This window comes from Opisthocomus hoazin, chromosome 14 (assembly GCF_030867145.1).
Source record: "Opisthocomus hoazin isolate bOpiHoa1 chromosome 14, bOpiHoa1.hap1, whole genome shotgun sequence".
NCBI classification, from domain to species: Eukaryota; Metazoa; Chordata; class Aves; order Opisthocomiformes; family Opisthocomidae; genus Opisthocomus; species Opisthocomus hoazin.
Window position 1 is genome coordinate 24,244,115 of NC_134427.1, and position 12,154 is coordinate 24,256,268.

A 12,154-nucleotide genomic window follows, 5' to 3' on the forward strand; every position below is an offset into this window, starting at 1 on the left:
AGAAGACCCAACAATACAATTTGCCACCTAAAAGACCCAACAACACACATTGCCACCTAAAACATACAACAACACACATTGCCACCTAAAAGACCCTACAATACACTTGGCAAACTAAAAGGCCCAAAAACTCACTTTGCCACCTAAATCACCCAACAACACACACTGACACCTAAAAGATACAACAACACACATTAACTGCTAAAACATACAAAACCACACATTGCCACCTAAAAGACCCAACAATAAACATTGCCACCTTTAAGTCCCAAGAACTCACTTTGCCACCAAAAAGAACCAAAATCTCACTCTTCCTTCTAAAGGACCTAACAACTCACTTTGCCTTCTAAAGGACCCAACAACACATATTGCCACCTAAAACATAAAAAAACAGGAATTAACACCTAAAAGACCCAACAACACATATTGCCACCTAAAACATACAGCAACACACATTGCCACCTAAAAGACCAACAACTCACTTTGCCACCTAAAAGACCCAACAACTCACTTTGCCACCTAAAAGACCCAATAACACACACATTGCCACTAAAAGACCCAACAATACACATTGCCACCTAAAAGACCCAACAGCACACATTTCCACGTAAAAGACCCAACAACACACATTGCCACCGAAAAGATCCAACAACAAACTTTGCCACCTAGAATATAGAACAAAAGACATTGCTACCTAAAACATACAACAACACACGTTGCCACCTGCAACATACAGCAACACACATTGCCACCCGCAAAATACAACAACAGACATTGCCACCTAAAACATACAGCAACACACATTGCCACCTACAACATACAACCACTCACTTTGCCACCTAAAAGACCCAACAACAGACATTGCCTCCTAAACGACCCAACAACACACATTAACACCTAAAACATACAAAAACACATATTGCCTCCTTAAAGTTCCAAAAATACATATTGCCACTTAAAAGACCCAACAACACCCATTGCCATCTAAAAGACCCAATAAGACACATTTCCACCTAAAACATAAACAACATATATTGAAACCTAAAACATACAACACCACACATTGCCACCTAAAAGAACCAATAACACACATTGCCACCTAAAAGACCCAACAATGCATATTGCCACATAAAAGATCCAACAATACACATTGCCACCTAAAAGACCCAACAACTCGCTTTCCCACCTAAAAGACCCAACAACACACATTAACACCGAAAACATACAAAAACACACGTTGCCACCTAAAAGACCTAACAATAAACATTGCCACCTATGGGTCCCAGGAAATCACTTTTCTACCTAAATGACCCAACAACACACATTGCCACCTAAAACATAAAAAAACAGGAATGAACACCTAAAAGACCCAACAACACATATTGCCACCTAAAACATACAGCAACACACATTGCCACCTAAAAGACCAACAACTCACTTTGCCACCTAAAAGACCCAACAACTCACTTTGCCACCTAAAAGACCCAATAACACACACATTGCCACTAAAAGACCCAACAATACACATTGCCACCTAAAAGACCCAACAGCACACATTTCCACGTAAAAGACCCAACAACACACATTGCCACCGAAAAGATCCAACAACAAACTTTGCCACCTAGAATATAGAACAAAAGACATTGCTACCTAAAACATACAACAACACACGTTGCCACCTGCAACATACAGCAACACACATTGCCACCCGCAAAATACAACAACAGACATTGCCACCTAAAACATACAGCAACACACATTGCCACCTACAACATACAACCACTCACTTTGCCACCTAAAAGACCCAACAACAGACATTGCCTCCTAAACGACCCAACAACACACATTAACACCTAAAACATACAAAAACACATATTGCCTCCTTAAAGTTCCAAAAATACATATTGCCACTTAAAAGACCCAACAACACCCATTGCCATCTAAAAGACCCAATAAGACACATTTCCACCTAAAACATAAACAACATATATTGAAACCTAAAACATACAACACCACACATTGCCACCTAAAAGAACCAATAACACACATTGCCATCTAAAAGACCCAACAATGCATATTGCCACATAAAAGATCCAACAATACACATTGCCACCTAAAAGACCCAACAACTCGCTTTCCCACCTAAAAGACCCAACAACACACATTAACACCGAAAACATACAAAAACACACGTTGCCACCTAAAAGACCTAACAATAAACATTGCCACCTATGGGTCCCAGGAACTCACTTTTCTGCCTAAATGACCCAACAACACACATTGCCACCTAAAACATACAACACACATTGCCACCTAAAAGACCCAATAACACACATTTCCAACTAAAACGTACGACAACATATATTGGCACCTAAAAGACCCAACAATACACATTGCCACCTTAAAGACCCAACAACACACATTGCCACCTAAACGACCCAACAACACACATTAACACCTAAAACATACAAAAACACACATTGCCACCTATAAGACCCAGCAAGACATATTGCCTCCTAAAAGACCCAACAACACACATTGCCACGTAAAAGACCCAATAACACACATTTCCACCTAAAACATACGACAACATATATTGCCACCTAAAACATACAACAACACACATTGCCACCTAAAAGACGCAACAACACACATTGCCACCTAAAAGAACCAATAACACACATTGCCACCTAAAAGACCCAACAATACATATTGCCATATAAAAGACCCAACAACTCACTTTGCCACCTAAAAGACCCAACAGTAAACATTGCCACCTATGGGTACCAGGAACTCACTTTTCCACCTAAATGACGCAACAACACACATTACCACCTAAAAGATACAACACACATTGCCACCTAAAATATTGTACAATGCACTTGGCAAACTAAAAGGCCCAACAACTCACTTTGCCACCTAAATCACCCAACAACACACACTGACACCTAAAAGATCCAACAACACCTTTTGCAACCTAGAACATACAGCAACACACATTGCCACCTTCAACATACAACCACTCACTTTGCCACCGAAAAGACCCAACACACATTGCCACCTAAAAGACCCAATGACACACATTTCCACCTAAAACATACGACAACATATATTGCCACCTAAAAGACCCAACAATACATATTGCCACATAAAAGACCCAACAATACACATTGCCGCCTAAAAGACCCAACAACTCACTTTGCCACCTGAAACATACAACAACACTCATTGCCACCTAAAAGACACAACAATACATATTGCCTCCTAAAAGACCCAAAAACACACATTGCCACATAAAACATACAACAACACACATTGCCACCTTAAACATACAAGAACACACATTGCCACCTAAAGGACCCAACAACACATATTGCCACATAAAAGACCCAAAAACACATATTGCCTCCTAAAACATACAACAACACACATTGCCACCTAAAAGACCCAACAATATACATTGCCACCTATAAATCCCAGGAACTTACTTTGCCACCAAAAAGACCCAACAACTCACTTTGCCATCTAAAGGACCTTACAACTCACTTTGCCATCTTAAAGACTGAACAACACACATTGCCACCTAAAACATGCAACACACATTGTCACCTGAACGACCCAACAACACACATTAACACCTATAACATACAAAAACACACATTGCCACCTAAAAGACCCAACAATACATATTGCCATTTAGAAGACCCAACACCACACATTGCCACCTACAAGACCCAACAACTCACTTTGCCACCTAAAAGAACCAACAACTCACTTTGCCATCTAAAGGACCCACCAACACATTTTGCCATCTAAAGGACCTAACAACACACATTGCCACCTAAAACATACAACAACACACATTGCCACCTCAAAGACCCAACAACACACATTGCCACCTACATGACCCAATAATTCACTTTGCCACCTAAAAGACCCAACAACACACATTGCCACCTAGAACATAAAACAACACACATTGCCACCTAAATGAACCGCAACACACGTTGCCAAATAAAAGACCCAACAATACAATTTGACACCTAAAAGACCCAACAACTCACTTTGCCACCAGAAAGACCCCACAATTCACATTGTCACCTAAAAGACCCAACAACACACATTACCACCTAAAACATACAACAACATATATTGCCACTAAAAGACCCTATAACACACATTTCCACCTAAAACATACAACAACATATATTGCCACCTAAAACATACAACGCACATTGACACCTAAAAGACCCAACAACACACATTGCCACCTAGAAGACCCAATAACACACATTGCCACCTAAAACACCCAACAATATATGTTGCCACATAGAAGACCCAACAATACACATTGCCACGTAAAAGATGCAACAACACACATTGCCACCTGAAACATACAACAACACACGTTGCCACCTAAAAGACCAACAACTCCCTTTGCCAGCTAAAAGACCCAACAATAAACATTGCCAGCTATAAGTCTCAAGAACTCACTTTTCCACCTAAATGACCGAAGAACACACATTGCCACCTAAAACATACAACAACACACATTGCCACCTAAAAGACCCAACACACATTGCCACCTATGTCCCAAGAACTCACTTTCCCACCTAAATCACTCAACAACACACACTGACACCTGAAAGATCCAACAACACACATTGCCACCCTTAACATACAACAACAGACATTGCCACATAAAAAAACACACAGCAACACACATTGCCACCTACAACATACAACCACTCACTTTGCCACCTAAAAGACCCAACAACACACATTGCCACCTAAAAGACCCAACACACATTGCCACCTAAAAGACCCAACAACACACATTGCCTCCTACAACATAAAACTTGCTTTGCCACCTGAAAGACCCAAAAACACACATTGCCACCTAAAGGATTCAACAACTCATTTTGCCACCTGAAAGACCCAAAAACACACATTGCCACCTAAAACATAAAACAACATACATTGCCACCTTAAAGACCCAACAACTCACTTTGCCACCTACAACATATAACAACTCATTTTGCCACCAAAAATACCAACAACACACATTGCCAATTAAATGACCCAACAATACACTTCGCAACCTAAAAGACCCAACAACTCACTTTGCCACCTAAAAACCCCAACAACCACATTGCCACCTATATTATACAACAACACACATTGCCACCTAAAAGACCCAGAAACACACTTTGCTGCATAAAGGATCCAACATCTCATTTTGCCACATAAAGACCAAACAACACACGTTACCTCCTAAAACATACAACACACATTGCCACGTAAACCCTACAACAACATACTTTACCGCATAAAAGACCCAACACCACACATTAACACCTAAAAGACCCAACAGCACACTTTGCCACCTAAAACATACAACTCACTTTGCCACCTTAAAGACCCAAACACACATTGCCAGCTAGAGCACACAACAACACACTTTGCCACCTAAAACATACAACAACACACTTTGCCAACTAAAAGACACAACTCACTTTGCCACCTTTTCGTCAGCATCTGGCAATTATTGAGGTGAGCACATGGCATTATAGTGGCCACCTGGCATTTTCGTGCGCACCCAGCATTAGGTTTGGTGTCCACATGGTGTTTTAATGGCCAGCTGGCATATTGATGGGCACCCAATGTTTATTTTTGTGCATACATTCCGTTTTGCTGGCCACCGGACATAATGGTGGTCACCTGGCATATCTTTTGGTGGGCATCTGGCATATATGTGGGTTAGCACGTGGCTAGCACCCTTTCTTTTGGTAGGCACATGGCATTCATCTGGTTGGGCACACAGTGTTTCTTTTCGTGGCCATGTGACATTTTGGTGGCTACCTGCAATCTTGGTAGGCACCTGGCATTTCTTTTGCTGGGCACGTTGTGTTTTGGTGGCCACCTGGCATCTTGGTGGGCACCTTGAGTTTATTTTAATTTACACCTGGCGTTTTGGTGGCCACCCGGTATCTTGGTGGGCACCCAGCACTTCTTGTGGTGGCCATCTGGCATCTTCCTAGGGACGCACCATTTATTTTTGTGGGCACATGGTGTTGTTGTGGTCACCTGGCATCTTGGTGGGCACCCAGCTTTATTTTGGTGAGCACCCAGCATCTTGTTGGGCACCTAGCATTTATTGTGGTGGGCACATGGCATCTTGGTAGGGACCCGGCATTTATTTTGGTGGGCATGTGGCATTTTGGTTGCCACCTGGCATATTGATGGGCACCCAGCATTTATTTTGGTGGCCAGCTGACATCTTGGTGGGCACCCAGTCTTTATCTTGATGGCCACCTAAATGCTTACCCCGTGTTTTTCACCAGGTTGCCACCTGGCATCTCCATAACCGCCCAGCATTTACTTTGGTGGGCACCTGTCATCTCGGTGGGCACCCAGCATTTTCTTTGGTGGGCATGTTGCGTTGTTGTGGCCAACTGCCATCTTGATAGGCAACCAGCCTTTATTTTGGTGGCCACCTGGTATATATTTTGGTGGGCAGCCGGCGTTTCTTTTGGTGGCCACCTGGCATTTTGGGTGCCCCCTGGAAAATTGGTGGGCAAGCAGCGATTTTTTTTGGTGGGTACATGGCATTTTGGTGACAAGCTGTCATCTTGTTGGGCACCCAGCATTTATTTTGCTGGGCACATGGTCTTTTGGTGGGTACCCAGTGTCTGTTTTGGTGGGCTTGTGGCATTAATCGTGGTGGGCACCCTGGTTTTTTATTGTTGGGCACCTGGCATTTCTTTTGCTGGCCATGTGGCGTTTAGGTGGGCACCCGGTGTTTCCTTTGGTGGGCACCCGGCATTTAATTTGTTCTGCACATGGTGTTCTGGTGGCCACCTTGTATCCCTGTGGGCAACCAGCGTTTCTTTGGAGGGCGTGTCATGATTTGGTGGCCACTTGGCATCTTGGTGGGCACCCAGCGTTTTTTTCGGTAGGCATGTGGCATTTTGGTGACCACCTGGCATCCTGGTGCGCACCCAGCCTTTATGTTGGTGGGCACACGGCATGTTGGTGGGCACTCAGTGTCACACTTGGTGGGCAGCTGGCATCTTGGTGGGCACCCGGCGTTTCTTTTGGTGGGCACCTGGGGTCTATTTTGGTGGGCATATGGCATTATAGTGGCCACCTGGCATCTTGATATGCAACCAGCCTGTATTTGGTGGGCACATGGTGTTTTGGTGGCCACTTGGCATCTTGGTGGGAAACCAGCATTTATTTTGCTGGGCACATGGCTATTTGGTTGGCACCTGGAATCTTGGTAGGCACCCAGACTTTCTTTCGGTGGGCACCTGGTTTTTGCTGGCCACCTGGCCTCTTGGTGGACACCTGGTGTTCATTCTGGTGGCCAGTTGCCATCTTGGTGGGCACCTGGTGTTTTTCTGGGTCACCAGCAAGCATTTAGGTGGTCACCTAGCATCTTTGCAAGCACCCAGCATTTCTTTTTGTTGGCACCCGGTATCTTGGTGGGTACCCAGCATTTCTTTTGGTGGGCACATGGTCCTTTGGTTGGCACCCAGTTTTTCTTTTGATAGGCACATGGCATTCATCTGGTTGGGCACACAGTGTTTCTTTTCGTGGCCATGTGACATTTTGGTGGCCACCTGCAATCTTGGTAGGCACCTGGCATATCTTTTGCTGGGCACGTTGTGTTTTGGTGGCCACCTGGCATCTTGGTGGGCACCTCGAGTTTATTTTAATTTACACCTGGCGTTTTGGTGGCCACCTGGTATCTTGGTGGGCACCCAGCACTTCTTGTGGTGGCCATCTGGCATCTTCCTAGGGACGCACCATTTATTTTTGTGGGCACATGGTGTTGTTGTGGTCACCTGGCATCTTGGTGGGCACCCAGCTTTATTTTGGTGAGCACCCAGCATCTTGTTGGGCACCTAGCATTTATTGTGGTGGGCACATGGCATCTTGGTAGGGACCCGGCATTTATTTTGGTGGGCATGTGGCATTTTGGTGGCCACCTGGCATCTTGGTGCGCATCCAGTATCAGTTTTGGTGGGCACATGGTGTTTTGGTGGCCACCTGGCATATTGATGGGCACCCAGCGTTTATTTTGGTGGCCAGCTGACATCTTGGTGGGCACCCAGTCTTTATCTTGATGGCCACCTAAATGCTTACCCCGTGTTTTTCACCAGGTTGCCACCTGGCATCTCCATAACCACCCAGCATTTACTTTGGTGTGCACCCGGCATCTCGGTGGGCACCCAGCATTTTCTTTGGTGGATACGTGGCGTTTTGGTGACAAGCTGGCATCTTGTTGGGCACCCAGCATTTATTTTTCTGGGCACGTGGTCTTTTGGTGGGTACCCAGTGTCTCTTTTGGTGGGCATGTTGCATTAATCGTTGTGGGCACCCAGGATTCTTATTGGTGGGCACCTGTCATATCTTTAAATGGGTATGGGGCGTTTTAGTGGCCACCTGGCGTCTTGGTTGGCACCCACCGTTTCTTTTGGTGGGCACCTGGCTTTTCATTTGCTGGGCACCCAGCGCTTATTCTTGTGGGCATGTCGAGTTTTGGTGGCCACATGGCGTTTTGGTGGTCACGCTGGTTTTCTGTTGGTGGGCAGCTTGAATTTATTGTGCTGGCCACGTGTCATCTTGCGGGCCACGTGGCATTTCTTTTGGTGGCCACCTGCCATCTTGACAGGCAACCGACCTTTATTTGGTGGACACGTGGCACATTCGTGGCCACCTGGCATCTACGTGGGCACACAGCATTTCTTCTGGTGGGCATGTGGCATTTAGTTGGCCACCCAGCACCTTCATGGGCACCCAGTGTTTCTTTTGGTGGGTGCCTGGCATTTTGTTGGGCACCCAGCATTTATTTTGGTGAGCACCATCATCTTGATAAGGACCCAGCCTTGCTTTTGGTGGGCACCTGGTGTTTTGGTTGGCACCTGGCATCTTGGTGGGCACGTGGCTACTTCTTAGTCACCCGGCGTTTCTTTTGCTGGCCACGTGGCGTTTTGGTGGGCGCCCGGTGTTTTTCTTGGTGGCCACCTAAATGCTAACCTGGTGTTTTTCACCAGGAGGCCACCTGGCATCTTCGTAAGCACCCAGCATTTCTTTTGGTGGGCACCCAGCATCTTGGTGGGCACCTAGCTTTTCTTTTGGTGGACACATGGTCCTTTGGTTGGCACCCAGTTTTTCTTTTGGAAGGCACGTGGCATTCACCTTGCTCGGAACAGGGCATTTCTTTCCATGGGCATGTGCTGTTTTGCTGGCCACCTGCAATCCTGGTAGGCACCTGCCATTTCTTTTGGTGGGCACCTGGGATTTTGGTGGGCACCTGGTTTTTATTTCAGTAGGCACATTGCTTTTTAATGGCCGCCTCGCAACTTTGTGAGCACCTGGCTTTTCTTTTGGTGGGCACCAAGCATTTATTTTGCTGGGCTCATGGTCTTTTGTTGGGACTGCAGTGTGTCTTTTGGTGGGTATGTGGCATCAATGGTGGCTGACAGCTGGCGTTTATTTTGGTGAACACCTGGTGTTTTGGTGGCAACCTGGAATTTTGGTGGGCACATGGCATTTCTTTCAGTGGGCATCCAACATCTTGGATGGCACCGGGACTTTTTCTTTGGTGGGCACATGGTGTTTTGGTGGCCACCTTGCATGAGTGTGGTTAACCAGCATTTATTTTGGTGGGCATGTGGCATTTTGGTGGCCACCTGGCATCTTGCTGGGAATCAAGCATTTCTTTTGCTGGGTAGGTGGCATTTTGGTGGCCACCTGACATCTTGGTGGGCAATCAACCTTTATTTGGTGGGCACATGGTGTTTTGGCGGCCACCTAGAGTCTTGGAGGGCATCTGGCATTTCTTTTGCTGGGTACGTGACATTTTGGTGGCCACCTGGCATGTTCATGGGCACCCAGCATTTCTTTTGGTGGGCACCTGGCATTTCTTTTGGTGGGCACCTGGCGTTATGGTGGCCTCCTGACATCTTTGTGTGAACCCAGCATTAATTTTGTTGGGAACACGGGGTTATGGAGGCCACCTAGCATCTTGGTTGGTACCCACTGTTTCTTTTGGTGGACACCTGGCATTTTGGTGGGCACCTGGCATTTCGTTTGCTGGGCACCCATCGTTTATTCTTGTGGGCATGTGGTGTTTTGGTGCCCACATGCTGTTTTGGTGGGCACTCGGTTTTTATTTTGGTGGGCACCTGGCATTTATTTTTGTTGGCACGTGACATTTTGGTGGGCAGCTGCCATTTGTTTTGCTGGCCACCTGGCATCTTTGCTCTTATGTAGATGTAGTTCAAAAATCACGTATACTGTGTCCTCCAAGATTGCTTTGTTATACAAAAGCTGTTGTGGGAGATAATTGCCAAATATGGAAGGAATGTATTAACTGGTGTGGGTGGTGCACCCACTGCAGTCATCAGAGTACTTGCGTTTGCTGTAATATTTTCAGTGTTCCCTGTGTAATAGGATCATCCAGAGTGGATCTCTTCTGCTTCCACGTCAGAGGTTGCTCCCTCAGAGTAAGCGTGGTCACCTCTGGCATCAGATTCTGCGTTACGTTCTTTCAGCTCATGATATAGCTTCACATATTTTGCAGGTAACCATCGAGGGCCTGTTGAAAGAAGAACACACACATACCCTCTTCCCCATGTTATTAGTTCTACAGGACCTGTCCATTGCGGTTCCCCAAATTCTTTATACCATACCTTTGGTGGAACCACAAATGGAGGGACCACCCCGAACTGACGGTCAGCTGCTGTTGTAAATAATTGATGATCAGAACGATTTAAAAAATAAAGTACATATAACAATTTGTCTAACTGTTCCTGTGGGGTAACACTGCCCATAGGATTCCTCCTTTTTTGTTTATTTAGCATAGCTTTGAGGGTCTGGTGGACACTTTCGACAATGGCTTGTGCAGTAGAAGAAAGTGGTATACCTGTAACATGTTGTATACTCCAGTCCTGTAGGAAAACAGAAATTGTCCATGAAACGTTCCTTTTCTCCCGTATGTGCCGTGGCTACCAGAAATCCTGAGAAAGTATCCACACTAACATGTACACAACGCAGTCGACCAAATGTTGATATATGTGTAACATCACTTTGCCACAACTCATCAGCTCGTAAACCACGAGGGTGCACTCCTGCACACGATGGTACGGGTGTAATACATTGACAGTCAGGGCATGCATGAACATTTTTTGTGGCTTGCCCCTGGGGCAAAGCAAATTGTTTATGCAAGGAAGAGGCATTTTGATGAAAGAAGTCATGAGATAATCAGGCTTGCTTGAAACTGTGTGGCAGTACAGCTGCCATTGTCAATTTATCTGCTACAACTTTTTCTTCAGTTATTGGTTTTAGTAGAGTAGTATGTAACTATATATGCATTATAAAATATACACGTACATGATTTTCTAATTTCAATAGCAAGGAAAAAAAATTGTTTGTTATTGACTTCTCTTATCATTGCATCTGCAATGCGTTGAACAATATTCACAACATATGCAGAATCTGTGACAACATTGAGTGGTTCAGTCGAAAACAATTCAAAGACGTGCAAGGCCGCTGATAGCTTAAAAATTTGTGTGGATCCTTCAACGACTAAAATAGATGATTGCTAATCTGATCAATTTGTTTGTTTCTGAAACACTGTTCGTGCTCCTTTAATAGGAACAGAAACACATCGGTTTTTTGGCTGTGATGAAATTTGAGAGGGGGAATGTAACAGCTTATGTTGTGGAAGGGTATAACGTATGTTATTTAAATAATCAGCTAGAGCGGCTTGCAGTGATAAGGATTCACTGTTTAATGCCACAAAGTCATCTTTAGCCAGCAGCAGGCAAATAGTATCAACTTGGTGACAGTGATTCCAACCTTGTGCTATTAAGGACACTATGATGTGTACCTTTGAAGTCAATGTTTTCATGGGTGTACAAGACAAAAAGATTCATTCCAGAGTCTTCAACTTCTGCGTGTTAACACACCACTGATCGAAAAGAGGGTAAGGCTGTAAAACAAAACCTTCATAAATGATATACAAATTTGTTGGCAATTCGACATTAATTCTGAAGGTAAAGGCAATTGCAATTCTATCTGAAATCTTTTGTAGAACAGTTTTTGCTTTTGTCATTGATCTTCAGGAAAATAATAAATCTGA